This window comes from Mercenaria mercenaria, chromosome 9 (genome assembly GCF_021730395.1).
Source record: "Mercenaria mercenaria strain notata chromosome 9, MADL_Memer_1, whole genome shotgun sequence".
NCBI classification, from domain to species: Eukaryota; Metazoa; Mollusca; class Bivalvia; order Venerida; family Veneridae; genus Mercenaria; species Mercenaria mercenaria.
In genome coordinates this window covers 38,528,744-38,545,133 of record NC_069369.1, presented here as the reverse complement: position 1 = coordinate 38,545,133, position 16,390 = coordinate 38,528,744, and the positions used below count along the sequence as shown (strand labels likewise).

Genomic DNA, 16,390 nt, shown 5'->3' with positions numbered 1-16,390 from the left:
CTGATGTTAATATAGCAGTTTATGCTGTACATTTATCAGTATATGAAGTGCCTCTACTTGTATGTGCAGTGCTTATACATGTATATGATACGCTTAACATTGTATATGGAGTGTTTTCATCAGCATGTAAGGTGTTTTTAACTTTATATGCGGTTCTTTCAGATGTATAAGCAATTTTTTCGACTGATTGTGCGCTATATTTAACTTTTTATGCGATCGTTTCAACTGTTTATGTTGTGCTTTTAACTTTCTATGCGTAGCCTTTATCTGTATATGCTGTGTATTTATCTATGTATACTGTACTTTTAACTATATGCGGATTTAATTGTATACGGGGTGCTTTTATGTGTATATACGGTGATATTCACTTTATATGTTTTGCTTTTTGACTTCATATGCGATCCTTTAAACTACATATGCTGTGCTTTAAAACTTTATATGATATGCTTTCTACTGTATACGTGTACTTGCAATTGTATATGGATTGGTTATACATTTTCATGCGGTGGTTTCAGAAACACATTCGGTGATTTCAGCTTTATATGTAGTGCTTTCTGATGTGTATGCGGTGCTTTTATCAGTATATGCAGTTTATTTTCGCACTTTAGGCCTACATTGAACCGGTGTAAAAGAGGTAGAATGCCCTCGAATAATATCCTATATAGGATCTTTTCGGCAGTATTCGTTAACTTTTGTAATATTCCGATCTCATAATGTAGTTTGCACATAATGTTATTTGAAAGCGGATATAAATATAAAGGTACAGCATATACAGTTAAACGAACCGTATATACAGTTGGAAGTACCACATATAAAATACAAGGGGCCACATATAAAGTTAAAATCACCGCATGTAGATTTACCTTTATATTTACCTTATATACAGATGAAAGTTGAATACACTATACATAAAGTAATTCCGATACAAAGTTATAAGCACAGCACATGCAGTTGAAAGCACCAGATATACAATTGAATGCGCCAGATATACAGTAGAAAGAACTGTATATAAAGTTAAAAAGACCACAAATGCAGATGGAATCACCGCATATACCATCAAAAGCACAGCTGAAACAACCATATATACTGTTAAATTCGTTATATGTACAGCATAAAGTGCTATATCAACATCAGAAGACAGCTAGAGCGTTCCATATTTATGTAACAAACATTAGTTACCCTTGCTCGCAATGCACGTGACGTTGTGCGGATAATATTGGTATAATTTAGTTAAAACCTTTGAGAATCATAAAACATTTCACCCGTTTGCACCATGATTTACAGCTTCATATAGTTCAATTCGGTGAAATATATTACGAGCTCAGAATGAAACGATCAAATATCCTCTGTTATTGAATACTCGTTTCTATTCCCTGTTAAGTTACAATTGAACCGGAAACGTCGATATTTTCCCCTGCCTTGACCCCTTAATTTCACATCGGGTAGGTGACTCGTTCTTTAGCGGAAGAATGTCGCGTTCCTAATGTCGCAGAATATTTCCGCTGCAGAACTCGTGCATATTTCCTGATACAAAGCAAATTATCTTGTGTCTATATTTAGACCCATTTATTACGTTTGATTAAACATTTTCCTTGCTCCGTCTATTACCGATCATTCCAGAATAAGAATGTGCGGCACTGTTACGGTGATTAAGAACAATCATTCTATTACGACTCGATTTGCTTTCTTATTAAACAGAGAAGACTGAAAATGGTGTGTAACTGTGAAACAATGCACTGTTTGCACGTCATATTTATTACGTTTAAGTGTCCCACACAAACTCGAATAAATATATCCGACACAGTTATTTGGTTTTGAATAAGATCATTGTCGATTAGATGCGCCCTCATGATATAATTCCTTCGCATTTGAACTCCAAACAATGACTTTATTCAACGATAAATCACTATTTGGGATATATCTTTTCTTAAATATATACATTGTCACGATTTTTACCTTTGAATGAACAAAAAGCCTCATGCACCATAAAAGATGTTGCTCAGCTGACCTTGTGTGGCTCAAAGCCGTCATTTTATTTGATAATAACTTATTGGTGAAGTCTTCATCTTGCCATCAAAATAAACCTTCAAATCCAAATGTACGTGTAAATATTACCATAAATGAAGATTTGAAAGATAAAGGTATCAGTTTTGTTTTAGTGAAACTGATGTCAGATTTTAATATTTTCTGTATTTAATTTGTAATTTAACTAGTGTGTAATGTAATCATTACATAATAATTTGAAAACTAATGACTACCGAACAAATAATAAAACAGTATACTTACACGTTCCTCCAGTTTTAGGAATAATATCAATCCAATATTTCTTTTCTAACCCTAATCGTCATGTCATATTTCTTTGTATTCAGACAAAGACATGTGCATACTTTGTAACGCATATATTGACATATGATATCTCGTTGCTTGGTTTAATTGAGGAAACATTGCATATTGAATACTTTACTCGCTACGTTAGGTAAGTTTGATTTATTTTCATTTATATTTTAAATATAAGTTTTACACAAAAATTTCGCAGTCGAATCGAATAAGTAATGTACTTAAGTATAAAAAGATGGTTTAAACGATATTTAGTTTAGAAAATGTATATTGACTAAGCACCCAAACGTAATCTTCATATTATCTGTCTCCCCACATCAAATAGTCCCTTAAGTACGGTGTTCCGTTTGGACAATCGTGACATTTTATTGAATCTTAAAACGAGATGCACAATGGTACGTTGACGAAAACGCGATGGAGCGATGGCACAACCACGAAACAACGATGGTACGATGATGAAATTGCTATAGTGCAATGGTACTATGGTGAAATGTCGATGTAATATCCCGGTTTCATCATCGTACCTTTGCGTTTGCGTTTTCACCATCTTTCCATCGTCCAATCGCATTTTCGTCATCGTGTCATCTCGCAATCGCGTTTTCACCATCGTACAATCGCGTTATCTCCATCGTACAATCGCGTTTTCACCAAAGTACCATCGCATTATCACTATCGTACCTTCGCCTTCTGATCAGGTATGCGTAGTTCCGTGCATTTGCATTTTCGTAAACAATAAATCAATGTATTTTTGAGAAGAAAATCACCATTTCGATTCTTCTGTATTACAAAATATTTTACAAAATATTCAATGCTCATTTCATTAAAACAGTGTCGAACCTTCAAGGTCACGTCCTTCGTATTTTATGTATGCACGAAAGTAAATAAAAAGCTTGGTGTAATAGTCACATTTTATTGTTCAAACCCAGCTTATTCTTGTTTGGATGTGGAACGAACATAGTGAAATATGGAAATGAGATTGTATCAAGCCTGCATTTGTATCGAAACATCTTCCTGTAGGAAAGACTTTCCCACTGCGCATGACCACCGGAAGGAAACGGTATGATGGTGAAAACGCGATGGATCTATGGTGATAACGCGTCGCCATTGCGTTTTCACGATCGTACTATTCACTACTGGATGCTGATGGCATTAAAAGGGTCATGAAATTGGCCTTAATTTTTTCAAACGTTTTAAACAGAGTTTTAACAGGTTACCATTAAAATTCACCCATTACTTCTTACTATTTAATGGTATTTTCATGACCATAGTTTTAATGCCATTTATTAAAAAGCCATGAAATAAGTATATCAAAACCCTGGTAAAATATACCTTGTTAAAATGACTTTGATGGCCATGAACAGTTGCTTAAAATAAACCATTAAAAAAGGTTAATTGTCCCCTTAAAACTCCATGAAAATGTTTAACTGGCATGAAATTAATGTGCCATTAAAAAATACCCCTTAATTCCACATTAATTAGTAAATATTAATGGGGCCATTAACTTTTTAATACTCTGTTAATGGCCGTTAATCATTAAAAGTTGATTAATGGGCTCATTAAATATGTCAGATTCAATTTCAATGGGCTCCTAATATTTTAATGCTAAATCAAATAAATGGCCATGAAAATTTGTTATTAGATGTAGACATCTTAAGATAATTAACTTCATATTGATATTTGCCGTATTGATTTAAACTACGTATTACTTCACATGTAATAGTATCTTTACATATGTACTGTTTTGTAAAATGCTAGAAAAATATTTGATTCTTCTTTTTTCTCTCATTATTTTGTAATGTAAACACACGTAACAGCCTCGTATAAACATATGTCATATTGTATCCTCATTCTGTCATATGTTCATATGAAATGAGAAAATAAATAGATATTGTATTGTATTGTGTTGTACTGAGAAGGGTTTACAGGTACCGGTTTAATAGATCAAGTGACCATGTGGATAGTTTTAACTCTTCAACATTTTTATATTGACAAACATTCTGACCAAGTTTTTATTGGTAAAGACATTAGGCGTCAGGTGTATTAAACAAGAGGACCATGATGGTCCTGAATCGCTCACCTGTCACCACCTGACCCAGTTTTGGACTGGGTATGACGTCGTTTCTTCTATTATTTGACATAGTGACTTAGTTTTTGAGCTCATTGACCCAGTTTTGAACTTGACCTAGATATCATCAAGATAAAAATTCTGACCAATTTTCATTAAGATCCCTTGAAAAAATATGGCCTCTAATGAGGTCACAAGGTTTTTCTATTATTTGACCTAATGACCTAGTTTTTGAAAGCACCTGACCCAGTTTTGAACATGATCTAGATATTATCAAGATGAACATTCTCACTAATTTTCATGAAAATCTCTTGAAAAAATATGGCATCTAGAGAGGTCACAAGGTTTTTTATTATTTGACCTAATGACCTAGTTTTTGACCGCACGTGACCCAGTTTCAAATTTTACCTACATATTATCAAGATGAACATTCAGACCAATTTTCATTAAGATCAATTGAAAAAATATGGCCTCTAATGAGGTCACAAGGTTTTTCTATTATTTGACCTAATGACCTAGTTTTTGAAAGCACCTGACCCAGTTTTGAACATAACCTAGATATTATCAAGATGAACATTCTCACTAATTTTCATGAAAATCTCTTGAAAAAATATGGCATCTAGAGAGGTCACAAGGTTTTTTATTATTTGACCTAATGACCTAGTTTTTGACCGCACGTGACCCAGTTTCAAAATTTACCTAGATATTATCAAGATGAACATTCAGACCAATTTTCATGAAGATCCATTAAAAAATATGGCCTCTAGAGAGGTCAAAAGGTTTTTCTATTTTTAGATCTACTGACCTAGTTTTTACCCAGTTTCGAACTTGACCTAGATATCATCAAGATGAACGTTCAGACCAACTTTCATACAGATCCCATGAAAAATGTGGCCTCTAGAGAGGTCACAATGTTTTTTATTATTTGACCTACTGACCTAGTTTTTGATGGCACGTGACCCAATTTCAAACTTGACCTAGATATCATCAAGTTGAGTACTCTGATTAATTTTCATGAAGATCCATTCAAAAGTATGACCTCTAGAGAGGTCACAAGGATTTTCTATTTTAAGACCTACTGACTTAGTTTTTAACCACAGTTGACCCAATTCCGACCTTGATGTAGATGTCATCAAGATAAACATTCAGATCAACTTTCATACAGATTCCATAAAGAATATGGCCTCTAGAGAGATCACAATGTTTTTTTTTATTATTATTTGACCTACTGACCTAGTTTTTCAGGCACATAAACCAGTTTCGAATTTGACATAGATATCATCAAGGTGAACATTCTGACTAACTTTCATGAAGATCTATTGAAAAGTATGGCCTCTAGAGAGGTCACAATGTTTTTCTATTTTTAAACCTACTGACCTAGTTTTGGACCGCACGTGACCCAGTTTCAAACTTGACCTAGATATCATCAAGATGAACATTCTGACCAACTTTCATAAATATCCCATGATAAATGTGACCTCTAGAGTGGTCACAATCAAAATTTTACGCACGGACGGACGAGTGGACGGACGCACGGACTGACGGACGACGGACGCTGCGCGATCACAAAAGCTCACCTTGTCACTCACTTTGTGACATGTGAGCTAAAAAGCAAAATGGGCAATCACAATTTAGCTCTCCTTCAGTACTTTGTGCTCAGGTGCATGCTCTTAAACAGCTAAGTGCAAATGTTTGAGCGATTGCATCACAAGTAGCTCCCCCCCCCCCCACCCCCTCCCCAAAGTCAAGCGTATCACACTCTTTGATTCATTGAAACGAAGAAGCCATTGATCTGCCTATGCCCCAAATGAATTTAAATCAGACTGTAAATCTTCACAATCATGTGTACTGTTCATTTCTCTATAAACCTTAGTTTCTACTCAAGGATTGGAAAATTTGGAAATCTAAACTGGTCTGAACACATTTTATAATGTAAATTGCTTACCCTATCCACTTTCTTATACAAATGCTGATTATTTGGACAGGAAAACCAAAAAACAGAAAAAGTGGCATGCATCAATACGTATTTACCCTTACCAAAATAATGCAGATTGATGTTATCAAATAAATTAATACGTTTTCATCCGACTTTCATTGAAATCCGATTTTTTGTAGGAACACAATTTGGCAAACATTTGAAAGAATGGCGTAACTGCATCAAGGGGAAATCACTTGAATGCAACTAAATATAACGTCATTATATATTATTGACGATGTGTGCGTAGTATGTATTTATAGTGATTAAATTCCATTTTAGGACAATATAGGACTGGAATTATAAGCATTCAATTGGACGAGTGCAAGCCAAAAGCAAGAGAAAAACATTTTTTGTGCTTCCGAAAATATACGAATCACATTTTACAGAATGTAGGATTTAATGGGCATCACATTGCTGTTAAGGGCCATCAAGTTTACTCTTAAATGAAATCATACAGAACCTGAACATTTAATGGGCATTAAATCAAATTTAAGGGCCATGAATAATCCTGTTAAATTCAAAATATACAGACTTTCACTATTTTTCAAAGCCATTAACTTTTTTAGCTACCAAACTAAATTTTAACGGTTTGTTTCATTGTCAAAAATGGATGTTTTAATGGTATTTTAACATGTAACCCATTAATATTGTGAAACCTGTTAAATAAAGTGATGCAAGAATTATTGGGGTTAATAAACGTTTTTTCCTATTTTAATGGATATTTTACAGGGTTTTAAACCATATTTAATGGTATGTGCATCCAGTAGTGATCGTTGTTTCATCATCATTTCATCGCACCATCGCGTTTTCGTCATCGTACCATCGTGCATTGCGGTGTAGGATTCAATAAAAGGTGACGATTTTCAAATGAAATGCCTTACTGAAGGAATGTCTGTGTGGACAAGAAGTCCAGCAATGATTAAAGGAACATCTTAGTTTCAATAAAATTGAAGGCGATGGTCTTTTCGCGTCAAGATACATCTCAAGGAAATATAAGATAGCCCGAAGATTTAAAACTACCCCTCTTTAATTTATAGGGCTATTTTCAGAGCATTTTATGCTAACATTACTAATAACTGAAAACACGCCCTCATACAACAATATTATCAAAAAACAATGAATATCAGCATTTTGGAAATCAATTATTTTTCAACCTATTTTATTTCGTTTGTTGTAGTTGACAAAAGCATGGAAGATAAATTACCACTTTTTCAATATGCATATAAGTACCCATTTACCGAAATGTTCGTTTTAGGTGAAAAATACGTGATTGAAATTGGTTAGTACATTTCCCCTTCTTGACCAAGGTTCTTATAGTTTTTACTAGGGGTAGGGTATAACATGTGACACGAGTGTTCTTTTTTTTTTCTTTCTGGTCTGGTGTCAGTAAAATTGTCACCTAGACAAAACCAGTAATCTCATGCATGTGAAATATAGAATGTTATATAACTTCCTGAGATAAAAGAATTGAACACCTGGCAAGACTCAAATTCGCAGAGGTGAGGAATATGTGATTCTATGTGAGCAAACCTAACAATTTGGCAAAAGACGTCCATATGAAGCATGCAAATTGCTCACATTTTAAGCTAATGGCAGACTTTCATAGTTTTCCCTTTCTAATCATCTACAGGTGTTTTCATTAAAGGATTAAACAATGCTACATTTCAAGACTTTATAAAAGTTCAAACTGTAGGATAAAAATTGAAATGCAAATTATGCACCTTTATAAAATGCACTTAAACGCTAAAGGTCACCCAAAAGTGTTCACAATCCTTGACACATGTTTGCCCGACAATTTCTGCAAACGTGATGATTTTCAAATTACAACATCTAGCGTATCTAAGACTAACTATATACTTTCCCTAATATCTTCATACCTCGACTATATTTGTTGCAAGCTCTTTCATCTTCATCATCTGGTCATTCTCAGAGGTTCTTATACTTTTTCATTTGAAGTTAGATTATGCCCAAATTTCATAAATTTTGAAAAAAAATTCTACTAGTATCTCTATAAACACAAAATAATCATGTTTGCTTCGGAAACAATGCCACTGTACATGTTATGCCATACCATTTGGTATACTATAAGAACCATGGTCATTTTAAAATGCACTTGATACAGCAAATGCAATGTTACGGCTTTGGACTTTGTATTTGCATCTGTATCAGGGGCATCACTTAAGATACGAATGACAGCAATTGATGATCTTTCCAGTACTTTCTTGTAATAGAATAATGGAAATAAGAAAACTTAGGCCACCTGATGCTACAATGGTGAAGAATTTCTTAATGAGTGGGTCCTATTTCAAATCGATTATGTACTACTGCTCTACAGTTTAATTGTGGTCTTTAATATTAATTAATATTATATTTAGGTCTGAATTATTTGTTCTTTTGTTTACGAACGTCAGTTTTAAGTCCTTTACTGCACATATCTTTAAAAATTTAGCTTTTTCAACACAAGCTCTTTATAAATAAAGGACCTACAACCATGAAAAGGAGATTTATTATCAAGATTTCTTTGTATGTGTTGAATAAGGCTAAGAGTTTTTAAGCAATTAATTTAGAGACAGAGCGTTATTCAGTGTTATTAAGCGTATACATTTATCTGTTTCTTTTGTTAGGAACAATATATAAATCGGAAATTCTCAATAGCGATCCGATCCTTTAGAATTCAAATTTAACAACGCACTGCAGGTTTAGAATTGAATATTGATCTAAAGAATGTAAGTATTTAAGGGCATTCATTCATTTAATTTAACTAAAATTACATAGTATAGTATAAATAACCAAAGTTTTGACTCAGCAAATTCAATTAAAATTTTGAATATTAAAATTGAAGAGGACAAATTCAAAATAGTATGACTAAATAATTTGCCTTAAATAATACAGACATTATGAAACTAAAAAATACAAAGAGAGGAGGATACCCACAGCCCTTTGTGGTGTAGATTTTGCCGCGGTTTGTGGGATCACACATGTATATCAATAATATGTCTTAATCAGGAAGTTCTGTCCAAAGTGATCTCCAAATGATAAGCGCCACTATAATTAACCTCTTATGCAACATTACATTATACGTTCAGTTCTGTAGTAACCGAATGATTCTACTTGAAGTCGTGGCACAAGACAACACCCTCGCTAACAAAACAGTGTAATAATCATTGTTCACTATCTGCATACATAAGAGGTAGATTTTCTTAGTGTTTCAAACAATAAAACTGATGCCTGGTAATAATAACCAAAAGCACAATTCACTCCGAGAGAAGTACGTTCCAACGTGAGTCAAGTACGACAATTGTTACGGTGCCGCTCCGTACGACCTTGTTGATTCATTTATTACGTGCAATAAAGCATTCATTCTACGTTTTCATAACTGAAAATGTAAGTTTAATGTATGAAAGCTATATTAGCTATTTGCAAATAAAACGAACTACTTACAAATAAATTTCTGTAAGCTACATAAATGTTGCATGGTCGCAACGATAACAGAAAATATGTGTTAACGTCTCACATACAGAGTTGCAAAGTCTGTAGGTAACTACAATCCATCGTCATCTGACATCAAGCTTCCTGTTCCGTTAGACAGAGTATTAAACGATTTCAGCCAAAAGTCAATTGCATTTGGTAATGGTAAACTAGAACTAGAGATTCTTAAAGAAAACATAAAAATGTTGGCTGTGTTTGGTGTTATGTTTTCACATCAAACATAATTGTGAACGACGTATCTTTCGTTGCTTTCCCATTGATTGATTTCATTGTTTTCTATTAGAATCCATGATTCAAATTCAGCACTTAGCAAATGCATTCATTTGTTGGCAAAGCCAGGCTTGAACCTGACAAATTGTCCTCTCAGTAATATCTGGCATGTCCAAAAGAATTCTTTAGTTTCTTTCGAATACCTCATTTTAGAATCGTTTTGCAATAGTACCATTGTAAGGCATCTTTGAACAATTTACTTGAAATATTTTATTTGAAATCTTTCCTAAAGTCGCGCAATATTTCTGCTGCATGACTGGTGCAAATTTCTCGATACAAATCTAATAACCTATAATTACTTGCTCACTTTATGTTGCTTATTTGCTTCCTGTGTTTCAAATGGATATTTTTACAGACTGTATTATAATTAAGATTCGCACACGTAATAGTATAAGTCAACTCTGTAACACCGTACATGTTGCTTTCATTTTGACTAAGATATCTTGGGAAAACCGTTAAATGGAAAAACGAGATCAAAATAAACTACTACACACTGAATCATTCAATCATATTTAGACTTGCTGCTATATCTAACTCGAATATAAGTAATGTGTTGAACAGCAAACTTCGATATGTGTGTCAGTAACGCTTGCCTTTGTCCTCGTTTAGAGTTTGAAACATCATCGGTTAGAGTGAGGAACATGATATTAGATAAATATTAAGTGTTTTTGATAAAGCAGTTGCAGAAATATATTTCTGAGACATTGCATTTAATTTATCATTGTCTATAACTATTGTTTTTGAAAACGTGTAATATAATGCTTTTGTTCTGGAAAATAGCAAAATACTTATATTTACTCAAAAACAGACGAATGTTATTAAAATCTAAATGTTTTAATCAATTTGTGCGATTGCTTTTAGAATCTGAATACATGTTCATGCAATGACACAAGTAAATGTAATCAAAGTGATTATTATATATGAAAATCATATCAGTCGTGTCATCCTGAGCGATACAGTAACCGGCCGTCGTTGAGATGTTGTCACATGATATCGTTGAGACATGACTTACGTTGGAACGTACTTCTCCCGGAGTGAATTGATACTAGACTACTCCGTGTAACTGACCCAAACTGAAATGTCGGTGCATAAGACCGTGATCCGGAAAATCCTTGGCGTACCCAATGACCAAAACTTCCGGCGGTAAATATTACACATCCGTAATACTCGCACTGTATAGCACAAGTTTCTAAAGCAGAAATACTCTTGACACTGCCCTTGTTAGGAGGGTTGGACTTGATTATAAACCTACAGAAGGATCTTCCAGTCTTTAAACTTAGGAACTTCAAGTTTGATCTGGCCAAGAATTTCACTTATGGAAGACACAGCGTCACAATGAGCTATCTAGGTCTCATGATAATATAAACCATTAAGCTGAAGTTCAATGAATAAAAGCCCGACTCAAGGTTAAGCTTAATAATCAACGGCAACGAAGTCCTAGTATATCTTCTACTGTTATCTATTAATGGGCGTGTAAGTGACAAAATCACGGGCACTGAAAAATAGATGCATTGGAAACCATTATACTTCCACAAGGTTGGACCTATTACTACAATATAAAGAAATATGCTAATGCCAAAGTCGCAAAGTGTTGCATACAACTTGTAGAGATAGACCCTAAAATTTTCAACGATAGAAATACATTAAATAATGCCTAGAAATTGATTTCAAAGTCTTTGAAATAACCAAAAATTATTTCACAAATGTGAAACTTATGATAGTTACGTCAATATCAATAACAGAAGTTTTAATAATGAATTTAAAGCTGTGATCCGCAAAGAATGACTACTCTTGCGAGATATGATATACGTGTTTTGTGCAAGAGCAAATCGTGCGTGTTTCAATTTAAAAAAATTAGTCACGGTTTTACAGACAGTAAGAATTTACATATCAAGACATAAAATTCATGGGTCTTTGCGAGGGCAACCCATTATTTTAGAAGGTACGTTCTAGCTCTAAATGGAGTGTTATCTATCTTACGAAAATATTAGTTAATACGTATATGGAAGAGACTTCTAGTGTGTCAGGATACGAGTTATATGACCCAGGGAAGTTCCTACACCTTTAGTATATCGAGCAATGAAATGGGTGCACTCGCTAGGGTGACTTTGACAAACTATGTAGAATGTCCAATGATTCGTAAGTGATTTAATTATGAGCTAGATAATTTATATGGTGCAGGCAACAGATAATTTATAAGGTGCAGGCAACTCACTCAGTGTTTCAAACTTACAACCTTCAACTCATAATAATCGGCTCAAACTCCTATAGGCTGGAGATACTATACTTGACTGGTCCTTTTGTTGAAGTTCCCGTCAAACGATGTCTTTGAATCAACAACATACTCACATATGTTCAGCCTATGTCTTCTTAATTGAAGCTGCAACTCAAAATGTTTGCCCCGACTCCTGGATGCCTAGCGCTTATATGATATAACATATAGCATTGAACTTCTATTATATAGATATGACCCGATGCCTTGGCTGTACTTCGTCAATAACGTTGAACCTCGCCCGTCGCCCGTAAGCCAGAAATCTCTTACTGTCCTATCGATATATGTATATATATGTATATATATACGATATGGATTTGCTGTGGCATGTGTTTGTTCGTTTGTACTGCTAGGCGCTTTGTCGTAATTGGTCTAGTATATTGTGGTGGTTTTCCCAACCAGTTAAAAAGACTAAGATGTCACTACTGATTTGTGAGACATGAAAACAGAGATTTGAGTATATATATGCAAATGTTGAACCAGTATGTATGTGTATTACGATTCGGGCTCGTATATAAAGCAGCATCGAAACTAATCTTATTGGGTTAGTAGACTTGCTGTGGCATGTGCTTGTTCGTTTGTACTGCTAGGCGCTTTGCCGTAATTGGTCTGGTATAGTGTGGTGGTGATTTAGTTTGTTGGTGATTTAATTCTCTCTCTCTCTCTCTCTCTCTCTCTTTATATATATATATATATTTATATATCCAAAATGTATTGTATTTCATCAATACGGATATAAAAAAGAGGAAATAAAGAAGACAGTGGAGATCCACCAATATAATTGCGGTTTATTCAGATTATGTCCAGTATTAAATATAAAAGAACTCAACCGGTTACACTGCTTGTGCAGATCTTCAGGAGCGATAATAACGTCAATAACGTCGCATAGGAACGACGTCAAAATGAAGGGACGTTACTCTTAACTATTTATTTGTATTTAATTTAGTTAATTATGTCTTGAATTAAGCTCTGGTTTAAATAATATTGATAAAAAAATGTTCTTTTTCTTTTCTTAAAATCGCGTTTGTAGATTGTAATTTATATAATGGAAAGATCAAAAATGATGATTGTCTTTGTCCAGCACATGTGTCGATATGTTCACTTACATATAGCATTCGTGTATTGTTGTCTCTTATCTGTTGTCGGTGAACAGTTATTCGTTTGCGTAGAAAATCCCGTCTCACCAATATATTCTTTCTGGTAACTTACAAACCTCATTTGACGTAGAGTCTTTATTACCTGCGGCCTGGAATGCAACAAGTAGTGTAGCACATGGGGACTGGGTGATTTCACGTGACTTTTTACCGATATGCGATTGGCTTATCGCATTTATGGAACGCCGTTTTAGCAATATAGCTTGAACTCTATATGATATACAGAGAAATGTTTTTGACCTGAATTCCTCATTCATTAGTTCATTTAATTTATTCAAACTTTCAGCAATGATCAATATTTGTAACCTAGTTATGCATAAGGGTTTTTGTATTAATTGCTCTTCAATTTCCTGGATTATGGTCCTGTGTTGTCAACGATGTCCAGGTGAAGGCATGAATCACATTTGTGAAAGCTCTAGTAAAGCATTTCAATATAGTCAAGGAATGTGACCGGTTGAGCTAAAAGTTATGTTATACATGAAAATGAAATATAGTTATTTTTGCCCAAAACAATAACTTTCAGAATTAAGAAATACATATTTCATATATCTACTTGTAAATCATGTGGAATGGAGTAATATTTCCCACATTAAAGCGTAATGGTATAATAAAATTACTTTTTAGACTGAGTGGTCACACGTATTAAAATACATCCATAACTATTTCTGGTCAGTATAACTTCTGGCCGCAGGAAATCTTTCTACTTGTATTCCAATATCACACAAGACTTAGAAATAACAACACTAAAAGTCTGAATAGAAAAACACAGAGATGATATACCGACACGTTTCTCAACAGAGTTAATAATAAAGGCAGCAATAAGCATCATACTTCATTTTATCTCCATGCCGACAAGTGGCTTTATAACTTAGTTCTATAATACTTAAATTAAGTAACAATCCATTATAGTTTGTGTTATATCTAATGACAAAATTGTGTATGCAGGCAAACAGAGAAGTCTGCAAGTGATACACGGTAGTACACCTATCCATAAAGCTAGATAAACTCGTAATTTACTTCCAGTACATTTAGCAAAAGTTTTAGCTTGACTCTACTAATTGTAGGTTGTTTTATGATAGTAATATATATCAGGGCGGGCTTTAAGTCAAGAACCCGCGCGCAGCATTTCTGCACGGGTCAACATATCACAAAATTTTATTTGAAATTAGGGTATGTCTGTGCGCATACTCAGCCAAGCCGTTTTTCTCGCGGTCCAGAACAGACATACTAGATATAGTATTGCTCAAATACCACCAAATATTTACCAGATTTAGGCACTCGGCATGTCGTCTTGATGGGGTTAACAATAAGTATTAGTTTTAAGAAAATCCTTCCAGTGGTTAAGAAGATATGAAGCGGATACAAACCCGGGTTGTGCGCCCTTTATTTCATCTGGATGTGGTTAACAATTAATGCTAATTGTATGAAATTAATTCAAAAGTTTTAAACACATATTTAAGTCAATTGATCTTTGACCTCTAAATATAACATTGACCTTGTACTTAATGGCTCACGTCTTGTGCACTGCACGTCGTCGTGATAAAATTTATGACTATTTGACTTTTGAGTAGTGTATTTTGGAGGCTGCTCTGATTCCGCTTCCACGTGATCATGTGCGCACGTGCAAAGACAAAAAAAAGAGAGCGAGTCGAGCGCGCACCTCCGAGGCAATTATCGCTACGTCGTGCGCAAAAATGTTGAGAAAGAGGGACAGTTATCGCCTTCATGATGAGTCACGTGATAGTCTTTGGGTCGACATTAAATCTCCCGCACTGAGTGCACGCACGCATTGAATGTTCACTGTTTAATTCATGTTAAACCTAACCCTACCCTGTATATTAAATACGTGCGTATCTAATAGGGTCGATTTAATGTTGGCGTTCCGTTAACGAACGTCATTTCACTAAGTGTATCTAGCTATCGAATCCATTGAAAGTGTTTTTTTCATGGTTGAATAAAAGAATGTACGGTGATTTTGTGATAAATTGAGAGCAACACACGAATAATACATAAAATGGAAGGGAAATAAATCTTACCAATGCTTTACAAGATTTGAAGCCTGGTTATTCATCTGAAAAAAGAAATAAACAATACTTTATTAATCTAGATTTTTCCCAATAATGTGTATCAGTATCCAATTACCGGAGTCATAGTGCAAAATTTGCCAGTTATTTAATTTCAAAGCAGTAATTAGCAAAATGATCATAATTTCTTGAACATTAAAGAGCGAGACCTTTATCAAAGTTTTAGTTTTAAATAACGATTTTTGTGTCTGTTCCTAAGTATATGACAACATTTGTTTAAAATTTTGTTCCGGAGTATTTTTCTTACATAATCTATATAAAATGTTCATGGTCGCCCTGACCATGGTTTATTTTCTCTATGTGTATTGTCAAACCAATGGATAACAAAAGATTTTTCAAGGAAGCTCTTTACTTAGACATGTGCGCTAGCACCATGTTAATCTATATCTGTCAGAGCTCTGGTGATCGATGTATCACTATTATAACCCCGATGTTTAGGAAAAGTATGTCTCGATCGCTCGGTATATTATTTAGATTACATGAACTATTATTCGAGAGCACGACTTCTTATCCTGAGCGTACGACATTTTATCCCTCATTTTCAACCGCGGTGGGGAAACGGATACCGGATATAGCCATGAAAGCGATAAATCTATACACACTTGATTATGGTACACGGTAAGTTTTCAATCTTTTTTTTTTTAATTCTTTTGGTGATTTATGATGATATATTTATCAAAAATCGAAGAGTTACAATGCAATATACGACTATGATGGAATTGTGTCTCTCTTTTTATATAG

General features: G+C 34.2%; 2 protein-coding genes across 2 annotated transcripts in view; one reads left to right on the top strand and one right to left on the bottom strand.

Moving 5' to 3' along the window:
• Positions 1–2,390, bottom strand: part of LOC128559487 (uncharacterized) — a 45,422-nt gene extending 43,032 nt beyond the window's left edge. The window contains exon 1 of the mRNA XM_053551256.1: positions 2,287–2,390. The gene's annotated coding sequence lies outside the window, so the exon portion shown is untranslated. The remainder of the gene's footprint in view (positions 1–2,286) is intronic.
• The window catches only part of LOC128559488 (interferon-induced protein 44-like), a 96,475-nt gene continuing 82,472 nt past the window's right edge, over positions 2,388–16,390 (top strand). The window contains exon 1 of the mRNA XM_053551257.1: positions 2,388–2,476. The gene's annotated coding sequence lies outside the window, so the exon portion shown is untranslated. The remainder of the gene's footprint in view (positions 2,477–16,390) is intronic.